Source organism: Fundulus heteroclitus, chromosome 21 (assembly GCF_011125445.2).
Source record: "Fundulus heteroclitus isolate FHET01 chromosome 21, MU-UCD_Fhet_4.1, whole genome shotgun sequence".
Lineage (NCBI taxonomy): Eukaryota > Metazoa > Chordata > Actinopteri > Cyprinodontiformes > Fundulidae > Fundulus > Fundulus heteroclitus.
Window position 1 is genome coordinate 30,710,340 of NC_046381.1, and position 25,405 is coordinate 30,735,744.

At 41.0% G+C, this 25,405-nt stretch overlaps 1 long non-coding RNA gene across 1 annotated transcript; it reads left to right on the forward strand.

Annotated features, from left to right (window-relative positions):
• Nucleotides 1-18,708: 18,708 nt before the first annotated feature.
• Nucleotides 18,709-20,237, forward strand: LOC118556946. Its single transcript, XR_004927514.1, has 3 exons — nt 18,709-19,053; nt 19,141-19,267; nt 19,601-20,237. It is a non-coding gene; the product is annotated as an uncharacterized LOC118556946 (long non-coding RNA).
• Nucleotides 20,238-25,405: the final 5,168 nt, after the last annotated feature.

The window sequence follows — 25,405 nt, forward strand, 5'->3', positions numbered from 1 at the left end:
AGATTATTAGCTTTTCTCCGGGTGCTCCGGTTTCTCTTATATTCCAGAAAAATCCCTTAGCTTAGTTAGAAATTTGTGGCTTTTCTCCGGGTGCTCCGGTTTCTCTTATATTCCAGAAAAATCCCTTTACTTAGTTAGACATCCCTTTACTTAGTTAGTGGGTTTTGTTCTGGTGTTTCAGTTTTGCCTTCTGGTCCAGAAAAGTTTAGTAGCTTAACTGGACATTCATGGCTCTTCTCCTGGTGCTGTGGAAATGGAGGAAGTAGAAAGCACATTGATGCGTTGTAAGCTTTTACAATAACATCAATAACATCCCTTTAATTCCCCAAGATTTTTTGGTCCAAGTTTTCCTACATCCTAAGAACAACATCTATTTAAGCAGTTTGTTTTTACTCAGCTCAGTCAACACAATCAATGAACTATGTTGTCTGTTGTTTTCTCTAGATTCGAGATCCTCCTGACCCAGTGTGTTTGTGTATGTCTTGTCTCTCTTTCCTGTCCTCTCAAACCCCAGCCGGTCAAAGCAGATGGCCGTCCATCCTGAGCCAGGTTCTGCTGGAGGTAAATTCCCTTGAAAAGGGAGTTTTTCCTCTCCACTGTCACCCTGTGTTTGCTCTGGATGGGGGATTGCATTGAAATAAGACTTTCATGCAATCTGCTGGTTTCCTCCTCTCCATGGAATCGCCACCTTAACGTGGTGGAGGGGTTTGAGTACCCCCATGATCCTGAGATGTGTTGTCTGGGGCTTTAATCCCACATGGGATATCCCATGGCAAACTGCCTCAGGGGAGGGGTCAGACCAAGAGCGATTCGAAGACTTTGATGAACTAAGACCATATCCTGCAGACAGCATCCCACAATCCCCTGCGCTGTTCTCACGACCCGTGCTACGTCCTTCCTCTCCTGCACTGTGGGTAAAATACTCTCTATGGTAGCTCTGTAGAAGTTCTTTAGCAATTTATTGGAAAGTCCAGACCTTTTCAGTTTCCTGAGGAAGAAGAGCCATCGTTGGTCCATCTTCACCAGGTGGGAGGTGTTTGCAGTCCAGGAGAGGTCGGAGGAGATGTGAATGCCCAGGAACCTAATGCGGTCCACACACTCCACTACCACCCCCTGTATGCAGAGTGGAGCATGTTCAGTCCTCCTGGACCTCCTGTAGTCTATTATTACATCCTTGGTCTTACTGGTGTTCAGGATCAGGTTGTTCCTGGAGCACCACTGTGTGAGATTGTTGACTTCATCCCTGTAGTGGGACTCATCATTGTTGAAGATGAGACCAACAATGATGAGCCAGACTAATTTCAATGATGTGTACATAATTTGCTACTGTTTTAATGGTGATTCTTTAATGCTTATTTAAGTGAGGCTTATGTAAGTTAGAAAATTACAGGTTTTTGTAACCACGTTTTATTACTTTGCTGTTTTACTTTGTTGTTTTATTTCTCTCTCTTATGTGGGGGTGACAGTGTTTGCTGCAGGAGTTAGACAGTTTGTCCTGCAATTGGCGGGTTGCTGGTTTAATCCCCCGCTCTGACTGTTTCAGTCATTGTGACCTTGGGCAAGACACTTCACCTACACTGCTTTGCTCCCTGACACTTCGCTGTCAGGGAGCAATGAAAGCTGGCAGGATGTTCAGAGATTCTGGGAGAGAGCCAGGTACTTATGGGAGGAAGCTGAGGGGAAGAAGGTAGGAGGTAGCGATGCCAGGCTGATTAGTCGAGCTGCAGGTTAGCGGATCTAACCTGGGGCTGATTATTAACAGCTTTAAACACCACCTGATGGCTCTTTAAATATCAGTTTCTAACCACAGAATGAATCAATGAAAGCAGAGAGAGGAAAGGGATTGTTTAGATCTTACAAATGTTCAGCGTAAATGGACACGCTCATCTGCAGCCCTTGCCAACACCAATATTGTTCCAGCTGACGGAGCTCCTGGACTGGAGAGAAAGAGGAAAAGACCCCCTCTTCAATCAGCACCTCTGTCTTTCATTAGGGAACTACAGGCTCTCCCAAGTTTCCTACAATTACCTCGTAGTTTATGACACTGGGGCAATAAACTACGGGATCCTGAGTCCAACTTTTGCCGTTTCTCAATTCACGAGAACACAGGAAGTTCGGACTTGGCGAGAACTTTCTTGGAACAGAAGTATACTCGTGACGTCATCACACCCGCAGCTCTTGAGCATTTCTTTAACGTTCAAAACTATTTATACACTACACCATCATATCTTATTGAAAAGGTTTTTTTTATATTAATTCCTAAAAAGTCTAATAAAATATTTTAAAAAATTACAGAACTGTGGGTATAAAACCAACAATAGCGGGAATTTCTTTGTTGGGAGTTGTAATTGTTGTAGTTGTAGAGGCGATTGAATCTTCTTTTTAAAAAATCAGCACTTTGTAGAAGCAAAATGAGTGATACGAGCAATATTGCTGTTGCTTCGGTCGTTGGTCAGCTTTCCAGCAGGCTGAAGAGAAGGTGATGCAGTTGAGAAGGAAAATCCGAGCAAGGAGAAGATTGATGCAGCAGAGGAGGCTCAGAAGGCAGGCTTTGCTCACCCATCTATTGCCAACTGGTAGGCATTTTAAGATTCACAGCCTATTTCCTACTTTTATCTTTAAAAAAAGCATTGAGGATGGTAATAAAAACGTGATCAGGTTGCAATTGTGACTATTTTTCTAGAAATAATTAAAATGAAGAGCCAATTTTAACATTAGTAACAGTAGGGTTAAGCTACTTTATTGCACCTCCTGACCTTCACAGCATTGATAAAGAAAGGAAAAAAGATATTTTTATGTCTGTCCACTTTACAGTGATTAATCTATAAATTATGTGCAGTTAGTTCAGCTCATTCTTCAGTGAAATGGTAAAAATACCAGAGAAGGGAAGCCATTTATTACATTTACTATACTTGACTAGTTTTACAACACTATACACTTTACCTTTTCTTTTTTGAGAACTATATTATTCTGCATGGTAAGCAGTTATAGTTTTATGGTGTGAAAAGGTGAGAATTGAAAAAACAATTATGGTAACATTTGGCATTTTTTATTTACAGGAAGAAACAGAAACAAAATATGTGAGGATAAACACTTCTGTGCCAATCCTCCAAATATTTTTTAATGAAGGGGACCTGAAACCAGCCTTCAGGCTAAGAAGGTCCACCATCGTCCTCCTCCTTCAGCTTCTGCCCATCCATCCAGGCCCATGGATGGCCACAGGAGATAGAGGTGCTGGTGACCCTCTGCTGGCTGGCCCGCAGTGAAAACAGCTTGCCAGTAAGATCTCTTACCTTCTTGTCCTTAAATAGAGCCAGCAATGACACACAATTGATAGATTATATTAATTGGATAGAAGATTAAGACAAATCAGCATATTACCTAAATTACAAGTTAATTTTATATTTGGTACAGGTCAAGTGGAGGCACACTCCAACAGTTACCACGCCAAGGCGAGAAACATCATTGAGCATGTCTTTGGTGGTCTGAAGCCACGGTGGCGTTCCATCTTCTTAAAGGCGCTGGAGGACCGCCCGATGTTTGCCACAAAAGTAATCGCCGCCTGCTGCATCCTCCACAATATTTGTATAGCAGCAGGTGACCAGCTAGATGAGGAGGACGAGGAGGTTGACCCAGAGGAGGACGGCCATCCCGCGGCTGAAGACAGGGAGCTGCTGCAGCTGGCTGCATGTTTAAGTGAACATGACTACACCTGACCTAATGTAGATCAGTTGGAGTCATGTTCACATGCTGCTTCATTTCATTTTTTTTCACCACCTGTGAAAATACAATAAATAATCATTAAAAAATGTCCATTCCCACTATTTTTAATTGTAAGTTTATAGGCATTGTCTATTTGTATAAGATCTTAATAGGAGTTATTTCTTTGTTTTAAACCATGTTAGTAACTTAATAGTTTGTTGAATATATTACACCTTCATTATTTTCCAAAGATTAAAAATTTGTATAAAGTAAATGTCTGTTTTTTCTCATATACTATTATTACCATTGTTTTCTTTCCCTCTTTCTCCTCTCAATTATTCGTGTCCTGACTCAGAAAAAACTCACTTAGATAGGAAAAACATTTATAGAATTTATTTATTTATTTTATATGCTGCTGCCGTCCTAGGGAGACATTTACAATTTATTCCAGCAAGTATTGAGTTAATAAAGCAACACGCGTCAGTCAGATAAACACAAAACAAATAAATCATAACCAGCAGTACTATGCACACTACTTTTTTTACGCAATAACTCTGTAAACAGGCCACATAGGGAAACTTAGAAGTATAATGTTCTCGCCTCAAACGATCTGAAAACGTACTTTTGAACAACAGCAGCAGCAGAAAAGGGAATTTTACCTTACCGCTGTGAGCTCTGTTTGCGCTGTCTCAAATCAAGCTGCGGCGGCGGTGCATTCTGGGCAAGCGGTCAGTCTGAAGAACGCACAAGTCTGCTCTGATGCATGCTCGATAAAGAGGGCGGGTGAGAACAACATCCGGGGAATTCGGCGCGTTCTCGATTTGGCGTTCTCTGCAATTGGAACAGTGCTCGGTCTGAGGCTGATGACGTGTCACGAGCAAGAACGCATATTGAGAAACGGCCTTTATCTCCTTCCATCTCTCTGTAGAGCCAGGTCCACTTATGCTGCTCACTGTGGTCCTTTTATGGCTCCTCTCTCCATCTACTGCTCTGTAGCTCCATCCTGCAGTTTCTATGCTCAGTCTTTAGGGTTTGTATGTTTGGAAAAGGCTGAATGAAAGGAAGGAGATGGGTTCTACATTAGTAAGAAGAACTTCTGGGTTGATGTGGCCTAAATAAGAGGTTAGAACTGGCAGGATGAGGCAGAGGGAGTGAGGGATCAGATAAGGAGGAGAGGAAGGATTTGTATGGAGGGTTAAGACAGACATGTTTATAAACTGGCTTATATTGGATGTGCTTACAGCAGATATTCACTGGTTGATGTGTTGCTCATGAAGACTAATGGAATCAGGCAATATACCTGAAGCTGCACATGAAAAACCTTAATATCACCAAGCTGCAGAAAGAAGTACCGACTTGTTTTAGTTCAAGGCTTTTCCTCTGCAGCAATTATGCTGAGTGATAAGCAGCACACTAAAATCTGAGGGCAGGAACATGAGTTTTACTGAATCTCCATAATATATAAACTGGAAGCACAGCCTCTTCCTTCATGGCTGCAGGCTGCTACAGGCAGCAATAATGAATAAAGCAGATTCCTTGACCGCCTTTTGGTTGTGGACTGAAGTCATACAAACCAAATAAATTATGAAATTTTATATCACAACAAATTCCTTTGTCCTTTTTGGATTGCATGGTAGGAAAAAGACAGTTTGGTGTGAGGAAGTCTCTGAGAGCATTGAACACTTTCTATGTTACAGAGAAGCAGCTTTATAGTGACCAGCAGCTTTAAGTCGGATCCGACTTAGAAACAAAGACAGCCTAAACCTTGTTCACGGTTTCAACAGCCAGGAGAGCCGACTGTCATACTGTCCGCTTGTTGTTTTCTCTCTTGTTAATATTTCTCTGCATTGCCTTTCTTGGACATCCTTGCCCCAGGGATGATGGCTGTGCTATCTCAGTCATAATTTGCCCCTTCTGATTGGGTAAAATTTGGTGCCTAAACAATTTCAGGGACCCCCACCTTCAGGAGTGATTTCTTGATTGACAGCTTAGTCAGCATCCTCCTTCTTAATATCAGCTGTTTTCTGGGTAAAAGTTTACTGGAGAACTGATTCAGCTTTTCCCACCCTACTGGTCCGATTTCTCCTTAAAACGTTTTAGTCTTGGACTACTCTGTAGGCTTTTTCTCATCTTTTCCTTTTTAAACAGCATTCCTGGTTATTATGAAATTATTCTATTTGCAGAACAAAAGAAATCAAAACACAGCAGATTGCTGCCCTGAAAAAGGCAGATCTTGCCTGCCTTCCACTTGTTTCTTATAAAAGGCTGCAAGCAGCAGCCTGCAAGTTATTTTCTCATTACAGTATCCTCAGTCCAGCTGCTGTTTTGACTGCTCTGTCTCTTCACCATGTCTTTCCCTCTTTATTATCATATAATTCCCACAACTCATAGCATTCATTTTAAACAATATTCAGACATTGAATCATAATTTGGTCCAGGCACCTCTTCGTCTTGCCAGTTGTTGACAGAACACTGGGAACTCAGGCTCCTCAGAGGGTCCTTAGATCATTTCATGCCTCTTACTGTTTTACAGTTTGTATGCATTATTGGTCAGGCGCATGAAAACAAACCAAAACATCTAATTCAATAATACCCACAATTCTAATTGATTGATTCATTGATTATACAGCTGATTTAATTCTGCAAAAGAAGAAAAGAAAATAATGAACCATGACATGGCCCTTTCTCTAAGGCTTTTGGTCAGAGTGGTAGTATATTTTCAGTAACTGTATACACAGGCCTCTAACTTTGACCAGGCCATCTATGGAATCTTAATATATCATTAATTTCTCTGGAGTAATCCAGGCCTTCACCCCAAAGCCTTATCTCAGCTTCAGGAGGAAAGACCTCCAGGTGGGAGACAGCAGGAGCAGATTAAGAGTGGAACGAGGGGGTCCGTTATTCGGCCTCATGAAAGCTTCTGTCAAAAAAAGACTGCAAGTTTGTTTGCAAGAGTAATTAATGTCTTGTTCTGGTCCTATTAATCAACCAAGCAGTTTCTGTCAGCCGAGAGAATTAAGAGCATGTGTCAAAAAGAGTGTTCTCACATGCCTGTTTGCGATCCTGCTGGCCCAGAAAGTTTCCACACCTGCTCAGGAGCTTAACCATCGGGGGAAGGGAATAGGGATGAATGATGGAAGAAGTACTGTCATCGAGAAGGAGGACGAGGACAATTGGAGGACAAAGCATCGTCATCAGGAAAGAGGACCACAGAGCATCATTGCCTCACATTCAGGTCTGGGAAGTGGACAACCAGAGGATTAAGACCGAATGGGGCATAAATAAAGACCTTCTGCTCATCAAAGTGTCATTGAGTTTATTAGTATCAGCAAATTAGTGACTTAGCTCAGTTGTTTGCCAATGGTATAAAGCTTGTTACTCCACATTACTCCAGACTTTTTGAATTGAGAAAGCTTCCGGGAGAGGAAGCGAAACGTCTTCAACTACGGAAAACAAGTTCAGTTGCTTTGTTTTTTACTTTTTTTTTGGAATTAGCTCAGTTACATACATTCCATTCTTGTGATTTAATTATTCTTTTGATTATGCTGTTACTGTTCCCTGCCAAGCATTACTGATTAAAAAAATGGATAAGATTTCAGTTACTAAAGTCATTTATATCGTTGAGTTCTTTGACAGATGTAAAATAGTCATGGTTTTGGTTAGGCGGTTTTTAAAGGTTGCCTTGCCACAATCTAAACAACACCCTTGTGATTTCTCCTAGCACTGAAAACCTAGATCAAGTGCACAGGTTGTGGGTTACAAAAGCTAGTCGTGGAAGGCTAGTCAGTGGCTAATTTGCAATTTGAAGAAGGTCGGGACACTCGGAAGGTGTAAGTGAGACGAATATTCATCAACACCAGCTTAAATAGATTGCCTCAGAGTTCTGTACAGGGTAATACCCAAAGGATTTAGGAATCTCAGTCCCATTTGATGGAAAGCTGGATAAGAGTTAGTCTCTCATAGTTAGATGGTTAGTGGCGAGGGGTTTAAATCTGTGATCTCACCTTATAGCATAGAGCAGCAGTCAGAACCAGCATTCAGGAGCACATGGCTAATGTCAGCAGCACACCGTTAATAGAAGCTTAACGATCCTCTTCCTCTAAAGCCCCAGCACCAAATCTCCAAAGGCTCTGACTGGGATATTCAGAGAAGCTAAATGGTGCAGAAAACACACATCATGTTAATATGACAAACTCCCCATCATGAAAACACTCAGGCCTCGCCTGGTTCACAATGGTTCATCGGCTGCTGCTCATTCTGTCTGGAGGCAAAGAACCAGAGGAAGTGATGGAGATGGAGAGAGACATGAGAGAAGAGAGCCTTCAGACCCTGATGAGGACTTGTCTCTGGTCACCGACCCTCATCATCCAGTGGGGAGACCTTCCCATAGCTCTGGTCAGATTATTTCATACCAATGAAATGATGACTTTCTCATGCCGTCTCTCAGCAGGACTGGAGGCTCATCAGTTCACCTCATTTATAACTTTATATCAGTTCAGGAACATAAGTGACATTAAATGTGAGTTCTGCTGGGCATACCTAGCATAGCTAAAACAACACAGAGAGTTTTAATGAAAGCAGGTCACTGAAGCAAACTTTCTATAAACCTCTCCTCACTCATTGTTCTGCTGCCAAGGTCCCACTCCAGAAAAAATCCACAGAATATGTAAGCCCGTGTTCAGTTTCCACCTGCCTTAGGTGGCCCTCTCTCTTATGACCAAGTTCCTGTCAGCGGGCCTTTGGTCGGCCTCTCAGATGCCTCATTTTGTGGTCAATCAGATTGCAATAAATTCCTGTTAGCTGCTAAAAGGCTTGGCTCCTGCTTCGTTGTTTCCTAACATTATTGATGTGGACTCTCCAGTTTATTCTTCACAAATTGCTGCAGACCTTTAATAGTAGGTTACCTTGCTGCTGTGGATTCTTGGACCGAAGTGGAAAGTTGAGACCGTTTTCAGCGAATGAGCTCATTTTCAGACACACTTGACTGTATATGTTGGGTACCAATCAGACTGAATAATGAGCTGGCTGGTCACACTCCCAGTTTTATGTTTCACTCAGAGATGTTCTTCCATATTTCTTCTGGAAGCTAACCACATAATCTCCTTTTGGGTTTTATTCATTTAGTAATGATTTACTTCTTGCTGCCAGTTGTCACAGAGAGTCAGGAAATTAGAGAAAAAATGCCTTATGACATTGCTGAAGCCCTCTGAGATCCAACCTTCCAAATAATTAAATCTGAGAGGAGGAGCAGGACTAGTGGCTGAAGCTCAGAAATGTCAGTCCACCAGCCTCCACTCTGTCACTAAGGCTGGAGATCCTGCTAGCCAAGAAAACCTATGCAGAGATTCTACTGCCATTATTCTTGGCCATTTAGATTTATAGTAGCTTAAAGATAAACCAGGAGGATTAAACAATACTGAGGCGGTTTTCAAAGAATGTTGAGCAAAATGGCAATACACTAAATATGGAAACTGAGATTAAAGGAGCCATTTAACATTTTTATTGGTCCCAGATGGCCTTAGAAGAGCACATGCCACCAAACTAGGTCTATGATCATTCAGAATTTTTCAGGATAATCTCATCAAATCGTCTCAAAAATCATCTTCGTCAATTCAGAAACGCGTGTTCCGGATTTGGGTTGTTCATCTGCGCTGCTCCGTAGCACGATAGAGTAGAAATATTCTTTATTGTGCCACAGTGGGGGGATTCAGGTGGGTCAGCAGCACATCAGGGACAGGTTTATTGAAACCTGTGTATTGAAAATGGCAACTGAGTAGGGTCATTTTGAAAGTGTACAAAATGCACACAAATACTTGTCCATATACAGAATATTTACAAAATGAAAAGACTGGGCCAATACCAGAAGGAATGCAACACTTCCTGGGTATGTTGGGAGCAGCAATGGTTATAAAGTATAACTACTGCTGGGAGGAAGGATCTGTGATAATGCTCCTTTGTGCATTCAGGATTCAACAGAGTGCATCCTGATCAGCTCATCTAACTGCTTCCTCTCAGCTGTAGATGAATTGCTGCTCCAACAAACTACACCATAGAGGATAGCTGAATGCCAGACCATATTTGTGCTCTTATGAACACTGTTCTGTTTTACGACACATTGTTCTGGGAGCTCACTAGCAGCTAACTGCTATACTCACATTCCTATGAATGCAGCCTGGCTCTCCCCGTACAGTGTTAAATACATTAATTACCTTCTGAATGTTCCATTTCTGCTTATGCACCCCAAGTTCATCCAAAGATTGTTTATTTTGCATAATTTGCTGGTACTGGTTGACAATTAATCACATGCTAGGCTCATGTGGCTCAGTGGGTAATCGTTTTGCAATGTGCCCATGGGCAAGGCACTTAACCCCATGTTGCCTACTGATCTGCGTATCGGTGTATAAATATGTGCGCATTAGTGGGTGCGAATGGGTGAATGTGGCTTTAGTGTAAAGAGCTTTGAGTGGTCAGTATGACTGGAAAAGCGCTATATAAGTTCAGTGCATTTATCATTGGAATTAAAGTGAAGCTTTATGATTGCCTCTTCATATTCTAGAAAGTGCTGATTCAAGTTTATCATGTTTACTTGCTTACTCATTCTCTTTGATTAATTAGCATTTTACCTTTGATTATTAATTAGTAGATGTGTGTTTCTATTTAGTTAAGGAGTTTGTGGCTCAAATAGTTTGGGTGTATGAGGGTGATTTGGTTAATAATCTCTCATAGATGAAGAGATACTTGTTTGTGTTTATTTTTTATATAAATAGCTGTGCTGTCCGAAGATTGGCACTGAAATGATCCCTTTCTATTTAACAATTGATAGGACTTTGTATGGTGATTCTGTTAAGAATTATTAACTGCAGAATGCAGTTATAACTTGCAATTATTAACAGTTACTGGGCCCAAAAAACTCTAAAATTCCACCACAAGTTGGAACATCCATATTTTTCTGGTAATTTCGGTTATTGATTATTATTGTTAATTATTAATTGATTATTAAGTGCTAGTAACTCAGTCATCACAAACAAACAATCGCATTTTTTTTTTTTTGTGTGTGTGTGATTTTTTTGGGGTTCCAAATAATTAATTATGATTTTTAATAAGAATGTCTATATTCATAATTACGGCAATAGTTGCACATCAACCCTTAGTTTTCCTTATTCTTCATTGTAGCAGTAGCAGGTCTGATGTGAGAAGTTTAAGAAGCTCAGGCTGTGATCTGGATCTGGCACTTGGATCTCTCTGCGGCTCCAGCTCACTTTCTGTTATTTCTTCAGTTTTTCTTCCACATAACATTTTTTTTTTATTTGTCAGTAGGAGCATTGCCTCACTGTGGGGAAAGAGAAAGTGTTCTGCTAAAAGTTGGAGAATGACTTTAAAACAGATGAATGTGTCATGGACAGCAGCTTGGAAAATGTCCTGAATAGTAGATAAAAGCATTTGCTCACAGAGGAGAAATTCCTCAGTAAGTCAGTCAGTGAAGGTGGTGGCGCACTAAGTAGCTCAGCAGATGTTACTGGAACTGTGGTATGTTGGAGCGCTGATGACACTGGCAGCCTAACTCGCTCATTTCACCAGTTTTCTTCCAAAGATGATGAGGACAGATGAAGGAACCAGAGGAGCCAGAGTTGCTCCTTTTATGGCCGCCTGCCAACAGACAGAGGAGTCAGAGCGCCGGGTGGAGGATCAGAGATTTCATCAACAACAACAATGAAATGAAAACTGCAGGAATCACACTTTATTGGCAACATTTAATAGACAGTCTTTTAACCAGTTCCTTCCCCTTATCGACGCATTATTTCAGTTTCTTCATCTCTCAGCTTCATCAGAGGTGGATCTACTGTCCACCTCTGTCTGCTGCATGTCTCCCAGCAGTTTGCAGCTGCAGCTCAGCTGAGCAGCCTTCAACAGATTACCTCCCTGACAGGCCTAATGCTGCGTGTTTTATACCAGAATAATATGGGCTTTATACCTGCATTTATTAAAAGGTTGTTAAATAGAAGGTTAGCCGGATGTATCGGTGGTTATGTAACACAAAAGTGCCCATAGCTGTTCAGGGTCAGTGGAGAACTGTAAACTGACCTGGTGGAATCAAACTTATATAAACTCTGCAGAGAGATTTAATAAATTAAATCTGGTCTCAAAGGAGACCCACATCATTTTGTCTCCTCCCTCCCTCTCTGCTGAGGTCTAAGGATGGAAAATATGATTCCTGCGGGGAAGCATCCAGGTAGGAGGTGTTGTCCAACATGTCCCATCTGTCCACATTGAGTACAGGACAGGCTGCTTCAACGGAGACGGGAAACAATTGGATCAAAATGTATTTTTCTCTTGCCTACCGTTCATAGATGTGCATGGCAGGTATTTCCTCTTTTTATACCTCCCTCTCTCATTTGGTTATGTTTTTCATCTGTTTTTGTATATTTCTTTCCTTTATTTCCATAACCAGGTTGAACCTTTTATCTCTTAATTTTTGTAATTTTTGCACATGCAAGCAAAGCCATGGTGCAATGTTGACCTTAACCTGACTCTGACCCCTGCAACTATTTATCAGGCTTCTATTGTTTTTCCCTGAAGGGATATGGAGTGATATAAATGATAAATATGTTCTTCCTTCTGAGACAGCAGCACATGTTCCTGTTTTTAGGTAAAATTACAGACCCCCAGCCCCAGTCTGACTCTCAGCCCCCCGGTCTTACCTCTGCCTCACCTCTGCTGCCTTATTCCTGCAGAACAGTAGCCATTACTCAGAAATATGTCCTCCATCATCTCCCTGTGCTTTATATCTGAAGGATGAATATTCTGTTCTCCTGTTTGATGACAACATAGACAGTGAGATGATCCATGTGTCTCTGGATGCTTCAGGTGAAAACTTTTATCAGCTGAATGTCAGAGAAAGTTTTACTGTCCTTCGTTGCATTTCCATTGTTCTAAAAATCTGTTCATATTATAGTGAAAATAAAAATTAACCTTTACTAATGACCAGATGTGGGTTCTGCACTTTTTATTTTCTGCCCTGAAACAACCAGGTCTGATTTATCCTGCACAGATAAACTGACATCAGGAACATTAGTGTGGCGATTAGATGTTTCCATCCAAGTTAAAAATTTCTCATTAAAATTATGGCTGCAAAACACGAAGTATAAAATAAACAGGAAGTTACCATGGATGTAGACATATTACATGGTTATAGATGATATACCACCACCATCTGTTTTTTAAATCTATAAATTAACTTTATATTTAAAATAACAATCTACGCTCAATTCCCGTTTCTTCATCTCTCAGCTTCATCACAAATCTACTGTGCATCTCTGTCTGCTGCACGTCTGCACGTAATAAAGGCAGCACCCTAAGGAAACAGCGTCACGGCGGGGTCCTTGGCAGTTAAAGCAATGCGCCTAATGGATGCGTTCTTTTGGCACGCAAGGCCTCAGTCAACCGTTCGATGGAGGGTTGTACTGAAACTGTAATTTTGAATACCTGCAAATAGTAGTTGACAATAAAGGTTGATTGATTCATTAAAATTGTCATGTGTTCAACAGCCTGAAGTGACTGAATAAACTAAAACACATCCACCTCTATCCAAAATGTCAGACATAAGCATCATCACTGAGCATGTGCAAGGACTCCATCTTAAGCAGCTTTCATTTGGACCTTCACACATCTTCAGAGCCCTCATCCTACTGTTCCCTCGGCTGCTCCCTTCAGCATACAAAAACAACCTCTGACAGGATAATGTGGAACCTGTGAGCTGCTGAGCCCCATAAAAAATGTGACCTCTCCTCTCCCTGGAATCTGCTTTATTTAGCACCATAGCATCCTCAGCTTATGGCTGCACGTAAAACCAGGAGAAAAATCTTTGGAAAACGTTATTTTGGAATACATGATGAATTAGTGATACAGTCGACTGGGTGCATGAAGCTGAAAACAGGTCCAGCCTGATGATGATGATGATGATGAGAAGGGATCAAATGTGTTTAGGCACTGATCTTTTTTTTTTGCTCTAAAATATATAATCTCAAACTAAGTTTGCCATGTGTCTTCAGCATGATTAGATCCAACTTCTTCTTGTTTTCCCTCAGTTCAGGACCATGGACAGCACCTGTCAGATGAATCATAAAGCCAATCAAGTTGTGATAACAGTCACCAATGATAACCGTCATCTACATGTCCTGAAGTTCTTCATCAGCTGCCATGGAGAACAAAACACTAAACGAAAGAACTGAGAGCTTTTAGGAGATCCATGTTGGCTGTAGGACCACCTCATAATTGTTGCCCCTTTATGGAAGCTGTAGATAATGTTTGCACTTATTTTACAGAAATGCTGACTAACATTGTCTGTTTTCACAAAATCTCTTTTTCTGCTTTTATTTGTAAAATCCCTCGGCAGGTGCAAAGGCGTTATTTCTGCACTTACAGCACATGTCTTGGTCAGAAAATTAAACACGCATCCTTCTTTCATTTTTTATTCCATAGGGCCCTAGCTTTTTTGAGACTGAACACCAAAGGGATAAACTGTATGAAATGAACTTGATCAATTTGTTGTAAACAGTAGACAATGTTGATTAATTACTTAAAGCAGAAAGGTGCATCTTAAACCCATATAAGTGATTATTCTGAATCCTGTCACATCAGCTGCTGTGACCATCACACCTGCAGGTCGTCCTCTGATCAGCAGTGGGTCCCATATAAGGGCGGAGCCTCCACCTGGCCTGAGAGTGGTAAACACTCTCAGGCCATCTGTCCGCTCACGTCAAGCGTTGACTAAGCCAAGTTTGTTCCCTCTCCTAACCTGCCTGTTTCTCTACCTTGTCCAGTCTCGTCTGATTTCCTGAACCCTCACTTGTTGTCTTGGACACCCTGGTGACGACCTCCTGCCTGCCTGACAACTGATTCCTGGAAAGCCCCAAACCCTGACTGATGCCACAGATCTGACCCTTGCCTGCCTGACCAAGAATTACCAATAAACACCATCTAACCGTGCCAACTGCTCTGTTTCTGAGTCCATCTGTGCCTGAAGTGCATGACAGATCCAATTCTCCTTAGCTCTGAACAGCTTGCAGGATGCTGCGAAATTACGAGACAAATCTCATGTAAAGGTTGGTGGTTGCTGGTTTGTTTGTGAGATTTGACTGAACTAAAGGATCTCTCTGAAATACAATATTGTGGGTAAAACGCAGAACATTGAGCAGCTTTGGATCTGGATCACTGCTGTTTTTGCATCTACAGCATTAATGTCATTTCATTGTTTTCTGTGTATCAAACACCAGAGCTGTTAGCTGCAGACCTTTTCTCTTTATTCATCTCGGCTGCAACCGCTGACCCCATTAACCAGACAACTACAAATTTACACACTTTATTTTCTAATCCCAAACTCTGGCCATCCATCAGGTCCTCCACGTGTCTCAGCCAGACAGAGCTGGCTTCACCGTGGAGGATCAGTGGGAAAGTTGGATGTGCTTCCTTCTCAACACTTTATCCTCATGATTATTTGGCTCCTGCCAGAAACAACAATTCACTCTGAAGTTCCTTCCCAGCAGGACTCAGACACACAGCACATACTAATATTCAATTAGTCTAGGTGTCAGACTGCAGGGGTGTGAAGAGATCAGCCATCCCCAGAGATTCAGGCTCACAAAAAGATCTTTTAAATTTATGCCTATTAGTTGATGGATTTCAGAGATGTACGCTCCACACTGACTCCGACAATCACTTTGGAGCAGACAGATTGTTAGAATATATCCTGACTTTGCTCTCCTTAGCCACCTTCTATGATGCGGTTAGCTGGCTTATCTGTAGCTGAGAGGAAGCGGCTGGATAAAGCAATTAGGAGGGCCAATTCTGTCCTGGATACCCCCTGCACCAACCACCACCCTGGTGGGAAAATTACTGTAAGAAAAATAACATAATTCATGGACAATGTCTCCCACCCCATACATTAAGCTGTTGCAGAGCTGGAGAGCTCTTTTAGTGACAGACTGCAGCATCCCAGATGCTCTAAGGAGCGCTTCTGCAGGTCGTTCCAGACAAATCCCAAACATAATAAAATTTAAATCAAATAAAGTTACGCTAAAAAATATTTTAAACTCTAGCAGATCTAGATTTTAAAGAGATTTTACTCAATTAAGAAGAAGGAAGAATGACAGGTGGCCTTCAAAATATAACCATGTATAAATTTACACGATAGAAACATAAAAAGAGAGACAGAAAGATGGATAAATAAGAAAAAGGTTAAGAGAGGCAGAAGAAGTCTACTTGTATAAAGCTGTATTCTGTGATATTAATGAAAAGCTAAGTGGAAGAAAGCCCCCCCAAGAAAAAATTTCTTGGGAAAACACTGGGGCTTGATCTGCCTTGTCCGAGCCAACAACGAAGTGAAAACTGCATTTATTACATTAACTATGCTTACAGTGAAGAGATCTGGCGTATCAAAGGTTAATCCATCCCTGCAGAGTTTGGAGAAGTCATCAATCAGGAAGCTCAGCAGCCGTAATTGATGAGGTGAGGAGAGGTGAAGGCAGGAGACGAGACTGAGGAGCCAGTAAACACACATACGCATCCTTGTTTAAAATACAAAGTGAGGGCCGTGCCTTGTCTTCCATTCATTTTAACACCTATATGTGGCCTAACCCTGACCCTAACTCTAACTCCTCACCCAACCCCTATATCTAACCCTAACTTTAGCCTAATTTGCACCTTAGTCCTAAACCAAACCGCTAGTCGAGAAAAAAGGTGAGGACTAAAAAAAGTCCTAATTTTAAACGAAAGTCCTTACTTTACTAGTAAAAAGAGCAGAAATGTTTTTTGCTCAGCTGCAAGTACAAGTACACACACACAACTTTGTTTGAAATACCTACTGAGGACCACGCCTTGACTTCTGTTGACTTCCATTCTTTTTCAAGCCTTTCTATGGCCTAACCCTGAGCCTAACCCTAACCTTTGGGGGTATATACCTAACCCCACCCTAAACCTAATTGACACCTTGGTGCTAAATCTAACCCCTAGCCCAGAAACTAAGTTTACTTTACACCAAATGTTTAGGGTTAACTCTCACTTTACTAGTAAAATTGGCAAAAAATATTCTTGCTCAGCTGGAAGTACAAGAACACAAACACACGCACATGAGTGAAAATCATTTTGTATTCATGCAACTTCAGTCCATATTTTGTTTCCAATTTTTGTTTCTTCAAAGCTCATCAGACTGGATAGATTTGGTGTTTCTGGTTCTTTTCCCATATTACATCAGACTCTTATCTAAACATAAAATATCCACCATCTTTTCTCGTTCATATAATAAATTTAACAAAACTGCATCAAACCATAAAATTTTACTCCAACCATAAACCTTTATTTCAGGATGTGAAAATCCCACCAGAATGAATCCCTTTAATATTTATGGTAAAAAAGTAAAACTGGTGAATCTCTGAGGCTTTGCTTCTTCTCTCCACCTGCACAGATGCTTTTTTTCTCTGCTCCTCTGTTCCCTGCTTGCTTGCTTTAATTTCTCCTGCCTTTAACTTTTTATGTCCTAGCCAAAACTACAGAAAAGTTGGACAAAACAATATTAGATCAGTGAAACTAGGATTCACCTCTTTTATTTAAATTTTTTCCGTTTCGACTCTGAGAAAAGACCAGCCAATGTCAGCTAATCAGCACAACACGTCACCCTTCACCCCAGGGGACATTGACAAGCTTATGCAAAAAAATGCTGTTATGGAACTGAAAATTCAACAACTTGAAGTAAATTTGGAGGTAAATGGATTTGGGAATGACAGAACTGACCCCATGATCCCAAACAGTGACAACCAGCTCAGCGGCTCCAACAAACACATCATTGATGGTAATGAGATTAAATCCATCTGCAGTCCATCTTGGAACACTCTGGGCTCAAGGCCAAAAGATCAAGGAAGAATCCCATGACTAGACAAACAGAACTGACCGACATTACAGAGAAAGTTGTTCCCGCTGTCCCAGGGAAAAGGAAACGACAACGATGTGCTCTTATCAGGAATGAACGAGCTGGAAATGTTAGAATTCTACTCGAAAACAGATTTGATCCATTTCAGCCTTGTATCCAAGAATCCTTCTCCTGACAACAATCTTTGTCCTAAATGGTCTTCTCCTAAGCTGTCAGAGAAAAAAGTGAGCCACAGGTCCACAAACGTTGATATTATGTGATGTAGCTGTTGTTGTGATAGTACCGCCAGGATCATCAAAATAATTGATCTTAGATTGAATTCTTAACAGTGGAAGGGTCACAAAGGAATTCCATTCTGCCCGTCACACGAGACTCTCAAGGCTTGTACGGCCCTTTTTCCCAGCAGGAGGTCAGCTGTGAGCCCTCCTAACAGATAAGACACAGCACAGACAAAGAGTCCCCACTTCTCCAGACCTCTTCTCCTGACTCCAAGCTGCTAAGACACACACCTCCAAAACCCTCTGAGGACCAGCATGGGGCCTGGAAGAGGCCGCGAGCTAAGTCAGAATGAGCCTTTCTGAAACTCAGTTCCTCCCCGGCATAGGGAGAAACTGCCAGCCGATTCAAATATAGGGTTATTCGCGAAGCCTTTGCGTGACGTCACGCGTGACGTCAGTGCGCTGACTGGTTGGCAAAACATGGTGGGTAGTGTAAACAGGACGAACTCGAGCGGATATCTTATGCCTTTCTCCGCGTATGCGAACTCCCTCCCTTCAGATGCGAAAGAGAGATATAAGATAAAGTTATTGTACAACGCTGGTACGTGTTCCTTGCCCGATCCATATAGTTTAACGGAACAATGGAGCAAAAATCCCGACGAGTGGCCGGACCTAACGTTTGGCGACATTTACCTATATCTGATCGAGACGCCATCCATTTTCACCAAAGAATCGATGAAAGCCTACAAATCGTTGGAAGCATACAAGTAAGCAATAATACAGCTTTATTTTTGTTTACAATTTTTAATTTTGTTGAGAAAAATGTTATATTAACGTTTTACTTACGTGTAAAGGTGACATTCTCTGTAAACAAAGATCACGTGATACATAGTGATAGTTTGTCGCTCTCTCTTTGTATTGTATGTCATATGTAAAGAAACTTAGAGGTTTTATAAATTACTGTGTAAAGAGCATTATTAAATAATGATTGATTCTTAAAATTATTCACTATTAATTTATTTGTAGGTATGTGTTAAGTGGACATGCACAGGAGGTATTGTCACACCAAATTGATCCAAGCTGCCCCTACATTGCTCTGAAGACCAAGGTTACTCCATCCCAGAGAATACGAGACAAACCACATGAACCATGGGTTTATTTAGAGAAATCTAGTGGAACTGTCTACTGTGCACATTGTACATGCATGGCTGGGTAAATATTTTAATATCTACTGTGAAATTATGATCACTTTTTTTTAATCACAATTTCCTATTGATCAGCAATAACGAATCATTTCAGGCTTGGAGAAGTATGCAGCCATGTGGCGGCACTTTTGTTCAAAGTGGAGATGGCTGTAAAGATGGGACTGACCCAATCAAGCTCCACAAGTAAAGCCTGTCAGTGGAATAGCTCTTTTCGAAAAGAGGTAAGCAAATTGTAATATATATATATATATATATATATATATATATATATATATATATATATATATATATATATATATATATATATATATATATATAAGCTTATACATATATATATATATATATATATATATATATATATATATATATATAAATTAAAATTATAACTGTTATGAGTTTATTGATTCTTCTTTACTTTGTATTGATAATAATTTTTCCTTGTTAATGCCATTTAATTCCTACTGTCTGAACTAACAGTTATTAATAAGACATATTTTACAAATATATTTTAAGAAATTGTGTTTAATATTATTACATTTATATTTTTTTTCTAGGTAACCCCAGCCACCATCTCTGGAATATTCAGTGAAATTAAAGGAAGACGTACTAAGGAAATAGATTCTGTTCATGCACATGGTACAGCCCAACTTCCTCCACAAAGTGTTCTGGATAGCCTTTATTCCATTGCACCCAATGCAGCTTTCTTCACCTCTGTTAACGTGTTGTCACCAATTGCAAACGCTGATCTTGTGGGGAGAGAGACAAAATACCCTCAACTTCTTTCAACGCTACAACAAGAATTTCAAGAAGATTCGATAACAGAACTTTGTGCTGAAGTGTTAAAGAACTATTCGGTGTCCTCTGCACAAGCCAGCAACTTGGAATATGCGACAAGGAACCAGTCTATCAGTCCACTGTGGTACCAACACCGGACAGGGAGGATTACTGCTTCCAAAGCCCATGATGTTCTCGTTAGACAACCAACAACCAATCCTGACACTCTTGTAAAGAGAATAGTAGGATACAAGGTGTATGACCTCTCCAAAAGTGCTGCTGTCAAGTGGGGAACTGAGACAGAAGATGAATGCAGACAAGCCTACAGTCTTCACCAGAAAGCAGGACATATAAATTTCACCTGTAGGTTATCAGGGTTTGTGATTGACCCAAACCATCCATTCCTCGGAGCCAGCCCTGATGAGGCTGTGAACTGTGATTGTTGTGGCAATGGAACTTTAGAAATCAAGTGTCCCTTTAAACATAGGGATGTTGCTGTTGAGGAAGCAGCCATCATAGATAAGGATTTTTGCCTTGATGCTACTCTACATCTTAAGGAAAACCATAGATACTACACCCAAGTTCAAATGCAGATGTTTTTAACAAAGAGTCAGTATTGTGACTTTGTAGTATTCACTAAGAGTGAGCCAGCAAGCATGTGTATTATTCGCATTACACTTGATGAAAAGTTCTGTGAAAACCTCATAAACAAATGTGAGAAGTTTATCAAAGACCATGTTGTCCATGAACTTATAACTCGTCAGTTAGAAAATGAACCTGTTGTCAACCAAGAACTGGATATTAATGAAAAAAAAACCTGGTGCATTTGTAATGAACCTGAATATGGACGAATGATTAAATGTGATGGTGAGTTATGTCCGTACGAATGGTTCCACTATAAATGTGTGAACATTCGACGAAAACCCCGTGGTCAGTGGTTTTGTGCAAGTTGTGAACCATGATGAGTCACTGAGAACAGCATGAATCTATTGCAAACTGGATCTTTAGTTCAAATACCAGAATTGAAGGGCATTTTGAATTACTTGCATTTTTATTCACTTTGTAAATAAATTGAATACATGAATATTTAAAATAAGTTGTTTTTATTGTGAAATTTTGTTTTTAATTCCAGTTGTACACTTATATTGAATGGAAAAGAAAACTTAAAATACATGTAAAGGAAAAAATACCATTTTAAATTCAGTTTAAAAATTTTACACACAGAAAATAGTTAAAATAAAATAATTTCAAACAAACGTCACTTCTTGAGTGAGAGAATTTTCTTATTTACATAACTAGTTTAGGTTGCAGGTTGCAGAGCGCAAAACAAATGGTAACTACACTGTCGGCATGTGGGACCATGTGCATTGTCATATTCGAACTCAAGATGTTAAAGTTCTTTAGTCTCTCTATAGCTCTCTCAACATGAATGCGCACATGAGCAATCCTGCGAGACAGTTCAACCTCTTTAGCAGATAATTGGGCCTTTCCCTTGGTAAATGAAGGTATAACAAGTGTTGCACCACGGTTGGCCAAGTCTTCTGAAATTAAAAACCCCCGATCTGCCAAAACCTAGTCACCATACTGAATGTTGTCCAGAAATCCACTTCTGAGTGTGATCACTTTGTCTGATGTTCTCCCACCAAATGCTTTTGATACAAAAGAAATGGCCCCTGTTGGTGTTATGGAAACCAAAAACTTTATGGTGTTATTATGTTTATAGTTAGACCATGTCTGTGCTCTAGCTGTTAGCTTTCCAGGTCTCTGAATAAAGACTTCAAAACAGTCAATGATGCTGGAACACCTTGGGTATGAGACCTTGAATATGTGTGGCATATTTGCTATCAGGTACTCTCTCTCTGGCCACTGAATAAGGAAACAAAGTTTTCTAGCAAGTCTTGGAAGTCCTTGATTAAGAATGTCAGAAATTGTGGTCAGCGAAACATTAAACCGATAGGCTAGATCCTGATGCTGCAGATTTAACCTTAGCTTCATAAGAACACACAATAGAACACTCTTAGATGACATGACTCTGCTTGTAGGTAACACACATTCCACAAATGAAAGCAGCCACAAGAATATTGCCACGGATGGAATGCCAGTGTGAAATTGCAGCTTTCTATCACTTTCTATCACTTGTTGTTCTAAATGTTGCTTGTTTAATAAGGTTGACAAACGCAAATTTTCCTCTTGAAGTCGTCCTAACTCTGCATAGAGCTGCTGAGTTTCTTTCCGGAGGTCACAAATTTTCTGCACACAAGAATCATGAAGTGATGTGGACGGCTCTGTACTAAATAAATAAATAAATAATGTTACATGAGAATCATAATATCACATCAAAGATCACACTTTTGTAAAGTACTGAATACAAATATTCTAATTTTAAAGAATCAAGGAAGAAAAGAAATTATTAACTGTGACAACCTGAAAAGTCTTTTTCTGGGGAAGCTGCTCTCTTTTCCTGCCTGGCCAGGTCCAAAAGAACTGATGCTGCCTCCACATGCTGCTTTCTGATTTCTCGCTTTTCTGCCCTTAGAAATCTGGACTGTCTTTGTCCACTATCTGTCTGTCTCCTTGCCTCATTATAGCCCAAGTTGATGGAGGGCACATAGTCTGGATTTGACAAGTCATTGCTCTTGGCACCTAAAATGTTGAATTGACATTTTACATTGGCACAAAACCAGTCATCATTAATTGCATTAATATAATTTAGTGGCATAGTCACTGATGAGAAAGGGGGCTCAGACAGAAAAAAAAAAAAAAAAAAACGTACTGTCAGGGATAATTTGATGATTTTACCAGAAAAATAAATCTCGTATGCTTAATCTAACTAAATTAATAAACCAACCCTTCAATCCCATTCATAGTCATAGAGCTACATGTACTCATATTCAGTGTGGTCTTTATAGTTATTTTTAAAGAAATGATACGTTACAGATATGTTTAAGACACATCTTAAAAGAAAAAAACCTTACCTGTCACAAAATGCAGATGACAAACTCGGTCATGATCTGCCGGCTCCCACGGTTGACCATTCAATGTTCTCCGCTTTATCGCCGCGATCCAGAGCTTTCTTCTTTGATCTGGTTTCTTGGGAAACCGGTAAAAACTTTTATGATTGTGTTTGTTGTATCTATTAGTACAGCCGATCACGCAGCACGAAACAACCATGACCAGACCTCTCAACTTTTATCAAAAGTTAAGAGTGAGATTATGCTAATGTGAGGGCGGGGCTTGTTTGGGGGCGGGGCTAACCGGACCCTGGAAGAGTCGGTGGAGTCATCTCCATCTCATTTTATCCCACCAGACAATGAAGTAGACATGTATTACTTGTGTTAAAAAGAGAAAGAGACGTATTAATACTTTATTGTTCAGTTAATGGATTAAAACATAACAAATACACAATTGTTCACTGAATAAAATTAAGTAGTTTTAAGTTATTGACCGAATTATTATACTGTTACACATTCATCTATGGGTTGTTTATCATTGTAAATCTATAACCTGATTGGTGAATCAGGCTGGGTTTCATCAAGTCTTTATGATCAACATTTCCCCTCAGCTGCAACACTGAAGCACACAGAGGTTCGCGCTGCGTCTTTACGCAAGATCCAGCTGCTGATGTCTTCCTCTTTTCAGATCAATGCACTTCTACACTGTTACAGTTTATAACATTCTCATCACCTTTCACAGCGACAGGTTTCTCAGTCAGTCGCCGCGCTGATCAGACAAATTTCTATTGCTCTCGTCAGTGCGCTCTGGGCGCACTGACGAGAGCAGCTGGGCGCCCAGAAAGCACCTGCTCCGAGGGAAAGCAGGGGAGGGAGAGGAGCAAGCGCGGAGGCACAGAAATACGGTGCATGTAGTTAAAAAATGCAGAATTAATAAAAACGAAACTTATAAACAGACCAAGTGGCGTTTTAAACTGCATCTGATTAGCAAAACTGTTTTATGATCCAGCGTGCAGCCATGACTGGTTCTGAATGAACCGGTCATCTGGCAGCAGTTCTCCCCCCGCCCCCTCCCCTCCTGTGTACGCGGTACAGGACCTTACCGGCTCACTTTCACCGCTGTTAAGACTAAAATTATTCATAACTCTGATCACTCTGTTAACATGAACTGCAGCAGGAATTACTGATGGCCACAAGCTGTGAAAGAAGCCGAAACAGCTCAGCAGAAGGCGGAGTTTTGTGGTCCGCAGCCCAGATGGGCTTTGTGATTTTTATGCGTGAGAAATTCCATGTTTGCGTGTGAAATGTCATGTGTTGCGTGTGAGCGTGTGAAGTTAGTGAAATGCGTGTGTCACACGGTCAATGCGTGAGAGTTGAGAGCACTGACCATGACTAATAACCTTAGTTGTTATCACCGCAGGCGGCCATTTCTTGTTTTTCTGCCAACCAGTTAGTCACGTGACAGATTTGTGACGTCACGGCGAATAAGCGTATAAGTCTCTCACTTCTGCTTAAAACAGATGCTGAAGTGAAGGAATCCGTCTATGCCAGCTTTGTTCTGCTTTTTCAGCGCACCACAGACGGAGCTGGTTCCAGGCGACGCAGAGCTGAAAAGCCGGCACAGAAGCAACGTCCCCATGCCGAGGAGAAATCTGCTTAAATTGTGACTGCAACCGGGGTCAGAGTCTGCCTGAAGGACCAGGCCTCCAACCCAGACCACGCCGTTAGCCACATGCTGCTGCAAGGCTAACGCTAGCCTGCCAAGAGCCAAGCGCTAGCCCGCTAGCGCTAGCTAACAACTTCCCTCCTTCAACGCTCTTCCCGTGAAGGGCCAAAACTGGACCGAACTGACACGAAACAAAGGACAGAGGTTTGGGCAGCGGTCTGAGGGTGAAGAAAAGGGTTCATTGGGAAATGTTTGTAAACCGTGGTGTTTAGAACAAAGGGCTAACCGGTAGGTCGCGCTAGCCAAACATGCTATTAGCCTTGCTAACATCCGGTTTCGGACCCTTAAAAAGGAGTCCGTTTTAAAGCATAAAGCGTAACTGTTCTGCTCCGCCATCCTCCGATGGTGTTATGAGCCTTATTCCCGCATCAATATGGTATATTAATGCCGGTTTAGATAATTTTGATAACTATAGATTTTAACCAGGTTAGCGACGATCGCTGTAGCGACCCCTAGCGGTCGGAGGTAAAATCGCATAAACAAAGGCAAGCGATTCTGATTTAAAGGCATACTATGCAACATTTTTCAGTTAATTAATGTGCTCCATACCGTTTTGGATGATTAAATGAGTCATTTCAGGTCGAACAAACGTTTTCTCGGCCGCACTGGGGGTCTGTGGGGGAAATACCGCACTTGCAATTGCAAGAGCTCACGGCCCGCACCCACAGAAGTCTCGCTTTACGGCGAGAACTCCATGTATTTTTGCCCTGCCATTCACTATATGCACGCGCAAAAGCAACAACAAAGAACCGCGTGTTAACGTCAAATAAACATGCAAGCATATCGAGTTTTATTATTATTATTTTTTTTATTTTTTTATTTTATTTTTTTTTATGTTGGCGAGACGCTACCGCGGCGCTACCGCGGCTTGGCGAGGCGGTGGCGGTGGCGGTGGCGGTAGCGTCTCG